Source organism: Canis lupus, chromosome 15 (genome assembly GCF_011100685.1).
Source record: "Canis lupus familiaris isolate Mischka breed German Shepherd chromosome 15, alternate assembly UU_Cfam_GSD_1.0, whole genome shotgun sequence".
NCBI classification, from domain to species: Eukaryota; Metazoa; Chordata; class Mammalia; order Carnivora; family Canidae; genus Canis; species Canis lupus.
The window spans coordinates 56412176-56424339 of record NC_049236.1 but is presented as its reverse complement, the minus strand read 5'-3'; the positions used below and the strand labels follow the sequence as shown (position 1 = coordinate 56424339).

The following is a 12164-nucleotide window of genomic DNA, read 5'->3' as shown; positions in this document are numbered from 1 at the left end:
CTAATTTTTGACTTTTGGTTCCTGGGAAATGGTAGTTTCAGCTACATCTTCAGTCCTTTTAGCAGAATGGTTTGCATTTCTAGCAGCTGCGTTCTGTCTAGAGAGGAGTTGTTTCGTTTTGTTTTGTTTTTTGTTGTTTTTTTTTTTTGTTGTTGTTGTTTTTGTCTATCTTGACAATAGGAGGGAGAGTTTTAAGGTTTCTTTTGTGGAAGAAGAATTTTTCTTTTTTAGATTAAAATTAAATCTGATCTCCATCTGTTTGGCACCATGATACTTCCTGCGTCATAGCAGCAAGCATTTCTCACTACAGTAGCCAAGGGCATTGTATTTACTCATCTCAGGGCTAATCTTGTAGAGGCTACAATAGATTAGCTCGGAAGAAGGAACGGGCCTGGCAGAAAGTGAGGGGAGTAACAGAAATGATCAGAAGGTGCATGATACGATAATAGCTCTCATTAGGCATCTGTTCTGTGCCAGTTACATGTCTAGGCATAATCCACATGCTACATACAATCTCTCTCAATTCTTGCAACCATTGTATGAGGTTGTTAGATGTGGTTTTGTTCTTCAGATAAGGAAATTGAGCCAGAGAAACTGTAAATATTTTGAAGAAGGTCACAAACCTATGATGAAATAGAATTCAGATGAGGTACGGTCCTTTCTCTTTTCTCCACATCATGATGCCTCCCCAAAAAGCAAAACAAATGAGAAAGGAAATAATTTGCCTTAAACCACCCGCAAACTATAATAGTGAATGAAAGGGCAGAGCGTGAATTACGCAGGGAGTGATATAAACTCAGCAAGGAGAAATAAAGTGGGAGAGAGAGGAAAGTAAATCGAGTGACCATTATATCAACAGCTCTCAAACTTTTCCGACTGCAGCCCACAGTAAGAAATGCATTTTATACAGGGACCCAGTAAACTATCACTGTGTATGTGTGTGTATGTGTATTTGATGTCTATAGTTAGTGATCGATATCAATATAGCACATACATATCATATCATATGTATATACATATACATACATATATATATTCAGACATCACTTAAAAAAGGAGCAAAGGCAATTCAGAGGAGAAAGGATGATCTTTTAAACATGCGACGCTAGAACAATTAAATATCCATACATAAAATATTTTTGAACTTTCCAAACCATATCTCCCACCAGATATAAAAATTAACTTGAAATGGGGCAGCCTGGGTGGCTCAGCGGTTTAGGGCCTCCTTCAGCCCAGGGTGTGATCCTGGAGACCCGGGATCGAGTCCCACGTCAGGCTCCCTGCATGGAGCCTGCTTCTCACTCTGCCTGTGTGTCTGCCTCTCTCTCTCTCTCTCTCTCTCTCTCTCTCTCTCTCTCTCTCTGTCTCTAATAAATAAATAAAATCTTTAAAAAAAGTTAACTTGAAATGAATCATAGGCCCAAATGAAAAACCTAAAATTATAAAGCATCTAAAAGAAAACATAGGAGATAATCTTTGTGACCTTGGGCTAGCCAAAGATTTTTTTAGATTCAACACCTAAAGTGCGATCCATAAAAGAACATTTGTAAAAAGATCAGTATCAAAATTACTCTCCATAAGACACTATTAAGAGGATAAAAATATAAGAACAGACCAGAAGAAAATATTTGCAAAATACATTTTGACAAAAGACTTGTATCCAGAACGTCTAAATAACCCTCAAATTCTCAATAAGAAGACAATGCAATTTGGGACACCTGGGTGGCTCAGCGGTTGAGCATCTGTCTTTGACTCAGGGTGTGATCTCAGATTCCCAGGATCGAGTCCCACGTTGGACTCCCTGCCTGGAGCCTGCTTCTCCCTTTGCCTGTGTCTCTGCCTCTCTCTCTCTCTCTGTATCCCTCATGAATAAATAAATTCTCTTTAAAATGGGCAAAAGATTTGAATAATTCATCCAAAAAGACATATAGATGGTAAATAAGCACAAGATGCTCAACTCCATCAATCATTAGAGAACCTCAAGATAAAAGTGCAATGACACATCACTCCCCACCTATTAGAATGGCAAAAATTGAGACCAGTTCTACCAAGCATCACGTGGATGTGGAGAAAGCAGAACTCTCATGCCATGTGAGTAGAAATGAAAAATGATACAACCACTTTGGAAAGCAATTCAGCAGTTTCTTAAAAAGTTAATACACCCACCATATGGTCCAGCTATTCCACTCTTCAGTATTTACCTAAGAGAAATGAAAGCACATTTCCATAAAAAGGTCTGTACACAAATGTTCATAGCAGCTTTATTTGTAACAGTTACACACTGAAAACAACCTTAAAGTCCATCCATGGGAAAATGGATACATTGTTGCCTGCCATACAGTAAAATACCACTTAGCAATAAGAAGCAATAAACTATCGCTACATGTCATACTAACTATGATCTCAAGATAATTATGCTTGGCATAAGACGCCAGACAAAAGAGAGTGCTTACTGTACTGAGGTCATTTACATAAAATTGTAAAAAATGCAAATTAGTATAGCAACAGAAAGGAGATAAGTGGCTGCTTAGAGTACAGGAAAAGGGTAGGGAGTGAGAAAAAGGATTTGCAAAGGGGCATAATGAAACTCTTAGGGTGATGCGTATGTTCTTTATCTTTTTTTTTTTATTTAAAGATTTTATTTATTTATTAATGATAGACGTAGAGAGAGAAAGAGAGGCAGAGACACAGGCAGAGGGAGAAGCAGATTCCATGCCAGGAGTCCGACATGGGACTCGATCCCGGGACTCCAGGATCGCGCCCTGGGCCAAAGGCAGGCGCCAAACCGCTGAGCCACCCAGGGATCCCCTGTTCTTTATCTTGATTGTGGTGATATTTAATGACTAGGGTTGCCAGATGTAGCAAGTAAAAATATAGGATGCCCAATTAAACTTAACTTCAGATAAAGAATAGATTTTTAGTATATGTATTACACAATGTTTGGAACATACTTATACTAAAAAAATTATTCATCGTCTACCTGAGATATACATTTAACTGGGTGTCCGGTATTTATCTGGCAAACCTGTTACCTGTGTACACATATGTAAAACTACACAAACTGTACACTTTAATATATGCAGCTTATTGTATTTCAGTCATACTTTAATAAAATTGTTGGGGGCAGAAAAAAGAAGAAATTGAGGTTAACCAAGGAAGACAAAATGACTTTCCCAAGTTCACTCAGCCCATGGCTTTGAGGCTAAAGCCAAAATCCCAGTTGCCATTTTCCTTGTCCAACTGCTCTATTATACCAAGTGGATTCTAGAGGAAATGTTTGTTCACAGGGATGGAAAATAGATCCCAAAGTGAGGATATTCAGATATGGAGTGAGAAGGAAATTTATTTATTTTTTAAAGATTTTTTTTAAAGATTTATTTATTTATTCATGAGAGACACAGAGAGAGAGGCAGAGACATAGGCAGAGGGAGAAGCAGGCTCCCTGCGAGGAGCTCGATGCAGGACTCGATCCCAGGACCCCAAGATCACGACCTGACCTGAAGGCAGACGCTCAACCACTGAGCCACCCAGGTGCCCGAGAAGGAACTGTAAATTAGCTTATAATGTATAAATCTCTGCTCTCACGTGGCTTTGTGAGTCTAATATTTCACCTGTTCACAAATCCATTTTAAAAGCAGAGCATTGCAGTATAGTGGAATCTATTCTGGGAATAACTAAGCATTTTTTTTTTCAATCCTTTTAATTATTTGGGAGCACAACTAGTACCCGCACTGTCCAAGTAGAAAGGGTTAAAGGCGTAACAAAAGGGATACAAAAAATGTAAAGAGTACCTATCTGTCGATGACTGCCTTCTTACTCTTTTACAATTAAATATTTCTCAGTAATTCAAATAGGTTCATATGTTTTCTAGCATGCCTTTAGCCATTTCTATTTTTTTTGTTTAGCCATTTCTACTTTTTAAAAAAGTAATCTCTACACCCAGTGTGGGGCTGGAACTCATGACCCCAAGATCAAGAGTCATATGCTGTACCAACTGAGCCAGCAGGCACCTCTGTTTATTATATAATTTACAAGGTGAGAAATGCCACTTACTAGTCTATATTGAATTCACTTGCTGGCATCCAGAAGTAGACAATCCTTTCCTGATATACTGTTTATCCAGAGAACGGAGAAGGAAATTACCATATTTCACTTAAGCTGAAAAGTGTTATTTTAATAAATTACATTTTAACTTGTCTGTAATTCTGATGTGCCTTACTATCAACATCTACATTTAAAGTGGTAAATCTCTTTTCTTTTCTCTTTTGAAGCAAACCCGATGTTAAGTCAATGGTACATTTTACTATTCATAGCACCATAACTCAAGTAGCTATTTCTACCCAGTCCAGTGTTAGTTATGCTCTTCTCTTTGGATTAGGTGGTAATTACCATCATTACTCAGAGCACTAATGGAGCAATGCATACTCTTTTAGCTCTTTCCAGTGGGGTAAAACCAGTGCAATTCTTGTTATTTCCAATCTATCTATAGAATACAGTATTCCACCCTACTTTTTCTATTTTTTAAAAATATTTTATTTATTTATTCATGAGAAACACAGAGAGAGGCAGAGACACAGGCAGAAGGAGAAGCAGGCTCCCCAAGGAAGCCTGATGCAGGACTCAAACCCAGGACCCTGTGATCACGACCCGAGCCAAAGGCAGACACTCAACCACTAAGCCACTCCCAGGTGCCCCCACTTTTTCTATTTTTTATTTGCACTGCAGGTTAACTATATTTGCTTCTCCTCACTGGTCACTTATGCAATCCTAATAATAACAAAATCAAGATCACAAAGTCAGAAATGAAATGAGACCAAAATAACATCAGCAAGGTAGAAAAAAAGCAATGGTCTCTGCCGGGACTTATTATACAAAGGAAAACTGAACACTTTCATGCAAAATAATGCATTTAAATAAAATGCTTTTTTTTTGTTTTTTAGGTGCTTACTTTGCTGTGAAATAATCAGCACAGAAACTTGCTGTCTAAAATATGAATGACAGAAGCGTAAAATAAAAGGCCAATACGAGACACACTGTAGCTCAGGGGTTAGTTAACTTCAGCCTGTGGACCAAATCTGGTTTGACACCTCGTTTTATGCAGCTAAGAATGGTCTCTAACTTTGTAAGTGGTTGGAAAAAATTAAAAGAATATTTTGTGACATGTGAGATGACATAAAATTCTAACTTCAGAGTCCATACATCCAGTTTTGTTGGAATGTAGGCACACATGTTTACATGTTGCCTAGGGCTGCTTTTGCGCTGCAATGGCAGGGGTGAGGAGTTGTGACAGGAATGGTGTGGCCCACAACCTGAACACATCTACTTGCTCTCTTTTACAGAAAAGTTTGCAGATCTCTGCTCCCAAAGGGTTTAAATGGAGGGGCGCCTGGGTGCCTCAGGCAGTTGAGTGTCTGACTCTTGATTTCAGCTCAGGTCATGATCTCAGGGTCCTGGGATGGAGCCCCCGTCACACTTCACACTTGGGGGGGAGTCTGCTTGTCCTTCTCCCTCTGCTGCTCTCTTTCATAAACAAATAAATAAAACTGTTTTTTTGTTTTTTTTTTTTTTAAGTATTTACATTGAGAGGAACACAACAACTGCTCTCTCTCCCTTGCATTTTGGGAAGATGAGTTCTGATGGAGCCCCTGGCTTGCCTCCATTTCCTGGTATCATTTCACTATGAAGCTATATCCTCAGGCAGGAGAGCACAGACACCAAAACAGATTATAAAGATTTGAGATCATGATCAAGAACCAAGGGAGGGTGAAGTAGTGACTCCAAATAATTGATGTGGTCCTCAAGTAGACTGCAAAGCAGCAAAAAGTTGCATTTATATATATATGTGTGTGTGTATGTGTGTGTGAGATTTTGTTTCCTTATTTTTTTCTCTATGAGGAACAGTTCCCTATATGCTTTGTAGCAGATAATTCAGAGGTCAATACACCTTCTTCCTTTTAGAAAGCCTCCATTTTGTTTGAGTGTCTACACTCACCTCACAGGACTCAGGGTCAAACTCTGACTCATCCAAGCCAGTCACTGATGTCTCAATCCTCTTGCCAGTGGTTGGTTTTCAGAAGAAGTAAATGACTCAATCCTGGCCAATAAAATGAGAGAGCAATTCATCTGGGGTTTTCTAGGAAAGACTTCTCCACTGATAAACCAGCCCCCACCCCCAATCCTGGGCATTATGGTGTCTGTATATGAAACCTGGATCTGATAGCCTTGCCAGAATCTCAAGGGGAGCTTGCCTGAAGGCCCCTAATGCAGAACACACAGATGGAAAGAACCTGCACTTCTGAAGACATCACTGAGCTACTGAATTAAGCAACCACAGAAGTTTCATACCGTGGAAGATCTTATTACAGGACAATAATTTTCCTTATTACTTAATCCACTAGCCATGGATTTCCTGTTATTTACAGTACTCTAATGAGTTTTTCCTTAATATCACATACATAAATCTACAACATACATAAATCTTTTAAATATCCTTTTTCATAGGGACATCTAGAGCCTGTTTCCCTGAGTGGTAAAAAGTTCCTCGTAGGAGCGCCTGGGTGGCTCAGTCGGTTAAGCATCTGCCTTTAGCTCAGGTCATGATCCCAGAATCCTGGGGTTGAGTCCTCCGTTGGGCTCCCTGCTCAGCAGAGAGAACCTACTTCTCCCTCTGCCTGCTGCTCCCCCTGCATGTGCTCTTTCGCCCTCTGTCTTTCTCTGACAAAATCTTTTTTTTAAGTTCCTTGTAATACAATTGACTATTCTATGCACGTTTATACTAGGAAAATTCCCAAGATAAAAACCAAAACAAAACAATGAAACCTATTTATTATTATCTACTTATATTTCACCTTCAGGTGAGATGAACATGTAGAGAATCATCTGGTTGCAAAGTTTTATCAGGATGAGTCCATCAGTTTTATTTCCCAAGTAGAAGTCCAGTGATGTTTGCAAAACTTTTGACCCTGCCTTCTTTGTGCACTCACCAGGAAAAATGCAGAATTTTATATTTTTGGATTATATCAGCAACTTTAATGATAAAGTAATCATTTTTTCAAGGATTACTACAAAGTGTTTGCTTAGTGTATTGCACTGCCCAGAATGCTGTGGAAGTCACAAAGCAAAGAGAAGACAGTTCCTGTCTCTAAAAGGAACTAACAAGGGCTAGCTTGACAAGCAGAGAGACAAGACACTCATGAAACAGCTAGAAGCCTAAGCAGCAACTGGAAACTTAGATCAAACTGTACTTTAAAGTTCAATGAATAATAATGTCAGTCATGAGAGCCATGTTTCCTAGTGGAGATGAACATAGTCCTTAGATTGTATGGTGTCTTAGTCTGTTTGGAGCTACTCTCCTAGAATATCATAGCCTTGGGGGACTTATTCACAACAGCTCTGGAGGCTGGGAAGTTCAAGATCAAGGCTCCTGGTGAGACGAGATTCAGTGTCTGGTGAGGCCCACTTCCTGGTTCATAGATGGCTATGTTTTTTGCTATAACCTCAAAAGGCAGGAGGGACGAGAGAGCTCTCTGGGGTCTCTTTCATGAGGGCGCTAAACCCATGCATGAGAGTTCCACCCTCATGACCTAATTCACCTCCCACAGGCCCAACTTCCAAACAACTTCACACTGGGCCTTAGGAGTTAACATTTGTATTTGGAGGGGGACACCATCATTCAGTCTACAGCATATGAAAAACCAGAAAGACAGAGGTCATATCTTATCAATCTTTGTTCACCCTGACCCAGCTCCAGGCACACAGTAGGGTGCCATCAGTATTAGTTCAACCACCGGCTGAACCGTGCATAAGTATCAAGTGAAATCCCTAATTCTTTATAACTCTAAATTCCGATTTGTAATTTCATATGTAATTATCATATAAATTACCCTATTGACACAATAATCCCGTGAATTTATTGGAAGAAGTTTATGGTTATGGAGGCTGTCCCTAATGTTTTCAGATTATCCACAGGAGGTTTATTGTTTGAGAGAAGAACAAATGTTATGTAGCAAGAATGTTTCTGCCTGATGTTTTTTTGGCTTTTTCAGAAATCTGACAAACTTAATCTCTCAGTTCATTTAATGGTTAGACCCACCGCATAATGATACCAATGGGACTGAACTGAAGTCCTTAAAATTTCTCCAGTCCATGGGTCCATTCTTTGGTAATTGTTGGAATTTCAGAGTCCTATTCACATTAGCAGTTGCAAAAATTAATTCCTAACATCATCCCCTCTCTTCTTCCCCACACATTCTATGTGGGATGCATCCATTAGAGTTCATTTCATAGTTTCACATTCCCACTGTCACCTCTGACCTCTGCCTTGCCTTGAATCTCCCAATAAGCCCGGTTGTTCAGCACAGCGCATCTGTGATAGCAAATTTATGCCCATATTGTCAACTGATTTCCAAATATACTTATTAAAACACTCATTTCCATGTTCCACTTGATTCCTTTCGATTTATTTCCTTGGAATGTTTCATTTTGGTCACTGAAGTGGAGAATTGGCCTCATGAGGCAATATTATAAAATGAAGTAATATTACTATGAGCTCTCATCCTTCTTTCTGCCTCCAACTATTAAAAATAAATGTTGTGAAAAGCAGTTCTTCCTCTGACCTTACCTTTAAGTGTCGTATCATAAAATCCAAAATAGGAGGATTCAAGGCAGCTCTGGAAAGTAGATTCCTCTTTAGATACTTAAAGAAATGCTTGCTTCTCTTTAAGTGAGTTTATACGCTTCCTGTCTGGTGATGGATTTTTTTTAAGTTTATTTATTTATTTTAAGTAATCTTTACATTCAATGTGGGGCTCAAACTCATGACCCCCAGATCAAGAAGTGCACGCTTTTTGGACTGAGGCAGTCAGGCACCCCTTATGATGGAATTTTTAAATTCATTTATTCAACTAACAATTCACTTCAGCATTCAACACGTATTTCTTGAGAACCAACTATGTTCAAAGTACGGTGCTGGCAATTAAGAGTTTACAGAGGTAATACGTATATACAATGGAATATTATTCAGCCATGAGAAAGGCCGTCTACAATATGGATGGAACTTGAGGACATCATGCTAAGTGAAATAAGTCAGATAGAGAAAGATAAGTGCTATATGATATATTTATATGTGGAACGAAAAAAGCCAGACTCGCAAAAATACAGAGTAAAATGATGGTTACCAGGGCCTGGGGGCTGGATGGGAGAAGGAGAAATATAAAACTCAGAGGCCCAATAACTTTACCTGGGTCACAAAGCCTGCCTAAGACAAAGCCAGGATTTGAACCGAGAGTAGTTGAGCTTCCAAACCACATCTTAATTATAAATCTAGAATTTCAACATAAATGAGCAAAACTGTTGGGCTCATGCACAGGGGAGAGAAAAAGTACATAGTTTTTCCAGGGCAGGAAGATGGAGAAATGTGGAGCCACGAAGCCTGGTACAGGTTTTGACGACGGTGCACCTCCTCCCATCAGAATGTGACTATCACAGTGGAGGAAGAGTAGCAACTACAGTTGATGACCATTGTTAGCTGGAAAATAAAGAGACCATGGTTTGCATCTGAATTGGAAATTTTTACTTTTAAGCAGGGAATGAGAGTCAGCATAGAGTCTAGGCCCTGGAGGGTGAGGTTTGGAAGAGCAAAAATGGCTCATTTACAGCCAAACACCTGTAAAACAGTCTGATCAGAGAAAGCACCTTTGTCCCCCTTCCACACGGTGACACTGAGCTAGGACCTGCTCTTGGAATCAGGCTGCAACCTCAGCTGTGCTTGTCACCTGCCACCTGCCACCACTCCCGGACCATGCCCCCTGCCAGGTAAGCAGGATCTGAGCGTTCTGCACACCAAGGAAATGCGCTCCCTGCAGGAGTGAGTGGAGAGCGTGGGGGGTAAAATACCACCTGCTATTCATCAGACTAAACCAGAAGACAATGTCAAGGAAGAAAGAACAGATAGTAAGACGGTGGAGTAGAGACAGACAAACCATCAAGTGAGGTAAGTGATCTAGAAATTGCCAAGGAAGGTGTGACTGAACCAGATACCGATGCTCCTCAAGAAATGGGAGATGAAAATGTAGATAACCGAGGAAATGATGGATCAGGCGAATGAGAAAAAAGTGGCTGCTGGTGCCCTAAATGATGGTGACAGATGGTGGCATCTGTGAACAGGTCAGAAAGCCACTGACCTGTTCACAGATGCCATCAAACTGGATCCTCGCTTGGCCATTCTTTTTTTTTTTTTTTTCGCTTGGCCATTCTGTATGCCAAGGGAGCGAGTGTCTTCATCCAATTACAGAAGCCAAATGCTGCCATTCAAGACTATGACAGGGCTATTGAAATAAATCCTGATTCAGCTCGGCCTTACAAGTGGCGAGGGAAAGCACATGACTTCTGGTCATTGGGAAGAAGCAGCGCATGATCTTGCCCCTGCTCATAAACTGGATTATGATGAAGACGCTAGTGCAATTCTGAAAAAAGTTCAACTGAGGGCCCAGAAAATTGCTGAACATCAGAGAAAGTATGAGCGAAAACGTGAAGAGCAAGAAATCAAAGAAAGAATAGAAAGGGTTAAGAAGGCCTGGAGAGAACATGAGAGAGGCCGAGGGAGGAAGAGGCCAGACGACAATCAGGAGCTCGGTATGGCTCTTTCCCAGGTGGCTTTCCTGGGGGAATGCCTAGTAATTTTCCTGGAGTAATGCCTGGAATGGTGGGGCCAGGGGGGATGCCTGGAATTGCAGGAATGCCTGGACTCGATGAAATCCTTAGTTACCCAGAGGTTCTTGCAGCCATGCAGGATTCAGAAGTGATGGTGACCTTCAAGGATGTGGCCCAGAACCCAGCAAATATGTCAGAATATCAGAGCACCCCAAAGGTTATGAATCTCATCATATTGACATTTGTCAGCCAATTTGGAGGTCAAGCATAATGCCCTTCTGACAAATAAAGCCCTTGCTGAAGGAAAAGCAACTTCAGTCACCTAATGGATGGCGCAATAATACAAACCAGTGTACCTCTGACCGTCTCATGAAGAAAGCTGGGGTGCTGTGAGGAGAATCCCTACTCCTCTGCCCCCCCCCACCCCCGCAACTGGAACATTCTCCAGCGCTTTGCCATTAGAGTATTCATTCAGATAATGTTTTCCTACCAGGAATTACAAACACTTTTTAAACCTTAAAAATATTTAAAACCATTAAGAGGGTGTGTTAGTCCCCACACCCACATAAAAGGAAAGCACCTCTCTGCGTGTTCCTGGTTGGGAGGGGATATGAGGACGCCTGGGGCAGATGAGCTCGCGGCTAGCTCTAGGGCATCTACTGTGGATGTGGGGCCTGCCTTGGGCGATGGCATCCACTGCCCCCCCCCTTAAGGAAGATGCCTGAGTCAGTTATGCGGCCAGGTCAGGGTCTTCCCAGGAATCGCCTGTGCCATGCACATCACATCACACCATTTCCAAAGCACAGAAGAGGAGACAGGAGCTTAGAGAGATGCAGTGAGTGGACTAAAGCCCCAGAGAACCCTGACCGGCGCTCACCCCCACACACATGAACATCCTCTTGGTTTGCAGCGTGTGTGCACCTTCCACTACACTGTCTAAAACCAGGTGCTTTTGATTCTGCTATCAAGTAATGGCTCTTTTTTAAAAATGAATTGCAAAAAAAAAAAAAAAATGAATCGCAGTCCCCAGAGCGACTAAGGAACTGACTACAGATAAGTTGTGTAGTAGTAGCATGGGGTGATGACAAAATTTTAATGATAATTAAACATTACACAGAAGCATATTTCCCCAAATCTATTGGTATCTGCAGAATGTGTAAACATGATCCAGTGGGGAGAAAAGATCCGTGTTTAAATAAGTTTGGGAAGGGGGATCCCTGGGTGGCTTGGCGGTTTAGAAAAAATAAAAAATAAATACATACATACATACATACATACATACATAAATAAATAAATAAATTTGGGAAACACTGAGTTACCTAACTGTAAACAGGTTTATTGATCGCAAGAGTTCTCAGAACTTTTAATACGCTTTCCTATGCTGGGAATACCTAAAAAGGCAAAGGTAGATGTTGTTGACTATAAAGCACCCCCGCCCCCTACACATGTATTTCCACGGTGCACTCATGGGAGTCGCATTCAATGAAACATTTGGGAAAACACTGGCCTAAACA

The 12164-nt window shown here is 40.7% G+C and overlaps 1 protein-coding gene and 1 pseudogene across 2 annotated transcripts in view; both read left to right on the top strand.

The window, feature by feature from the left end:
- The window catches only part of C15H4orf45 (chromosome 15 C4orf45 homolog), a 98438-nt gene that overhangs the window by 23944 nt on the left and 62330 nt on the right, over positions 1–12164 (top strand). The window lies entirely within an intron of this gene.
- On the top strand, positions 2023–10921 carry LOC482669 (annotated as a pseudogene).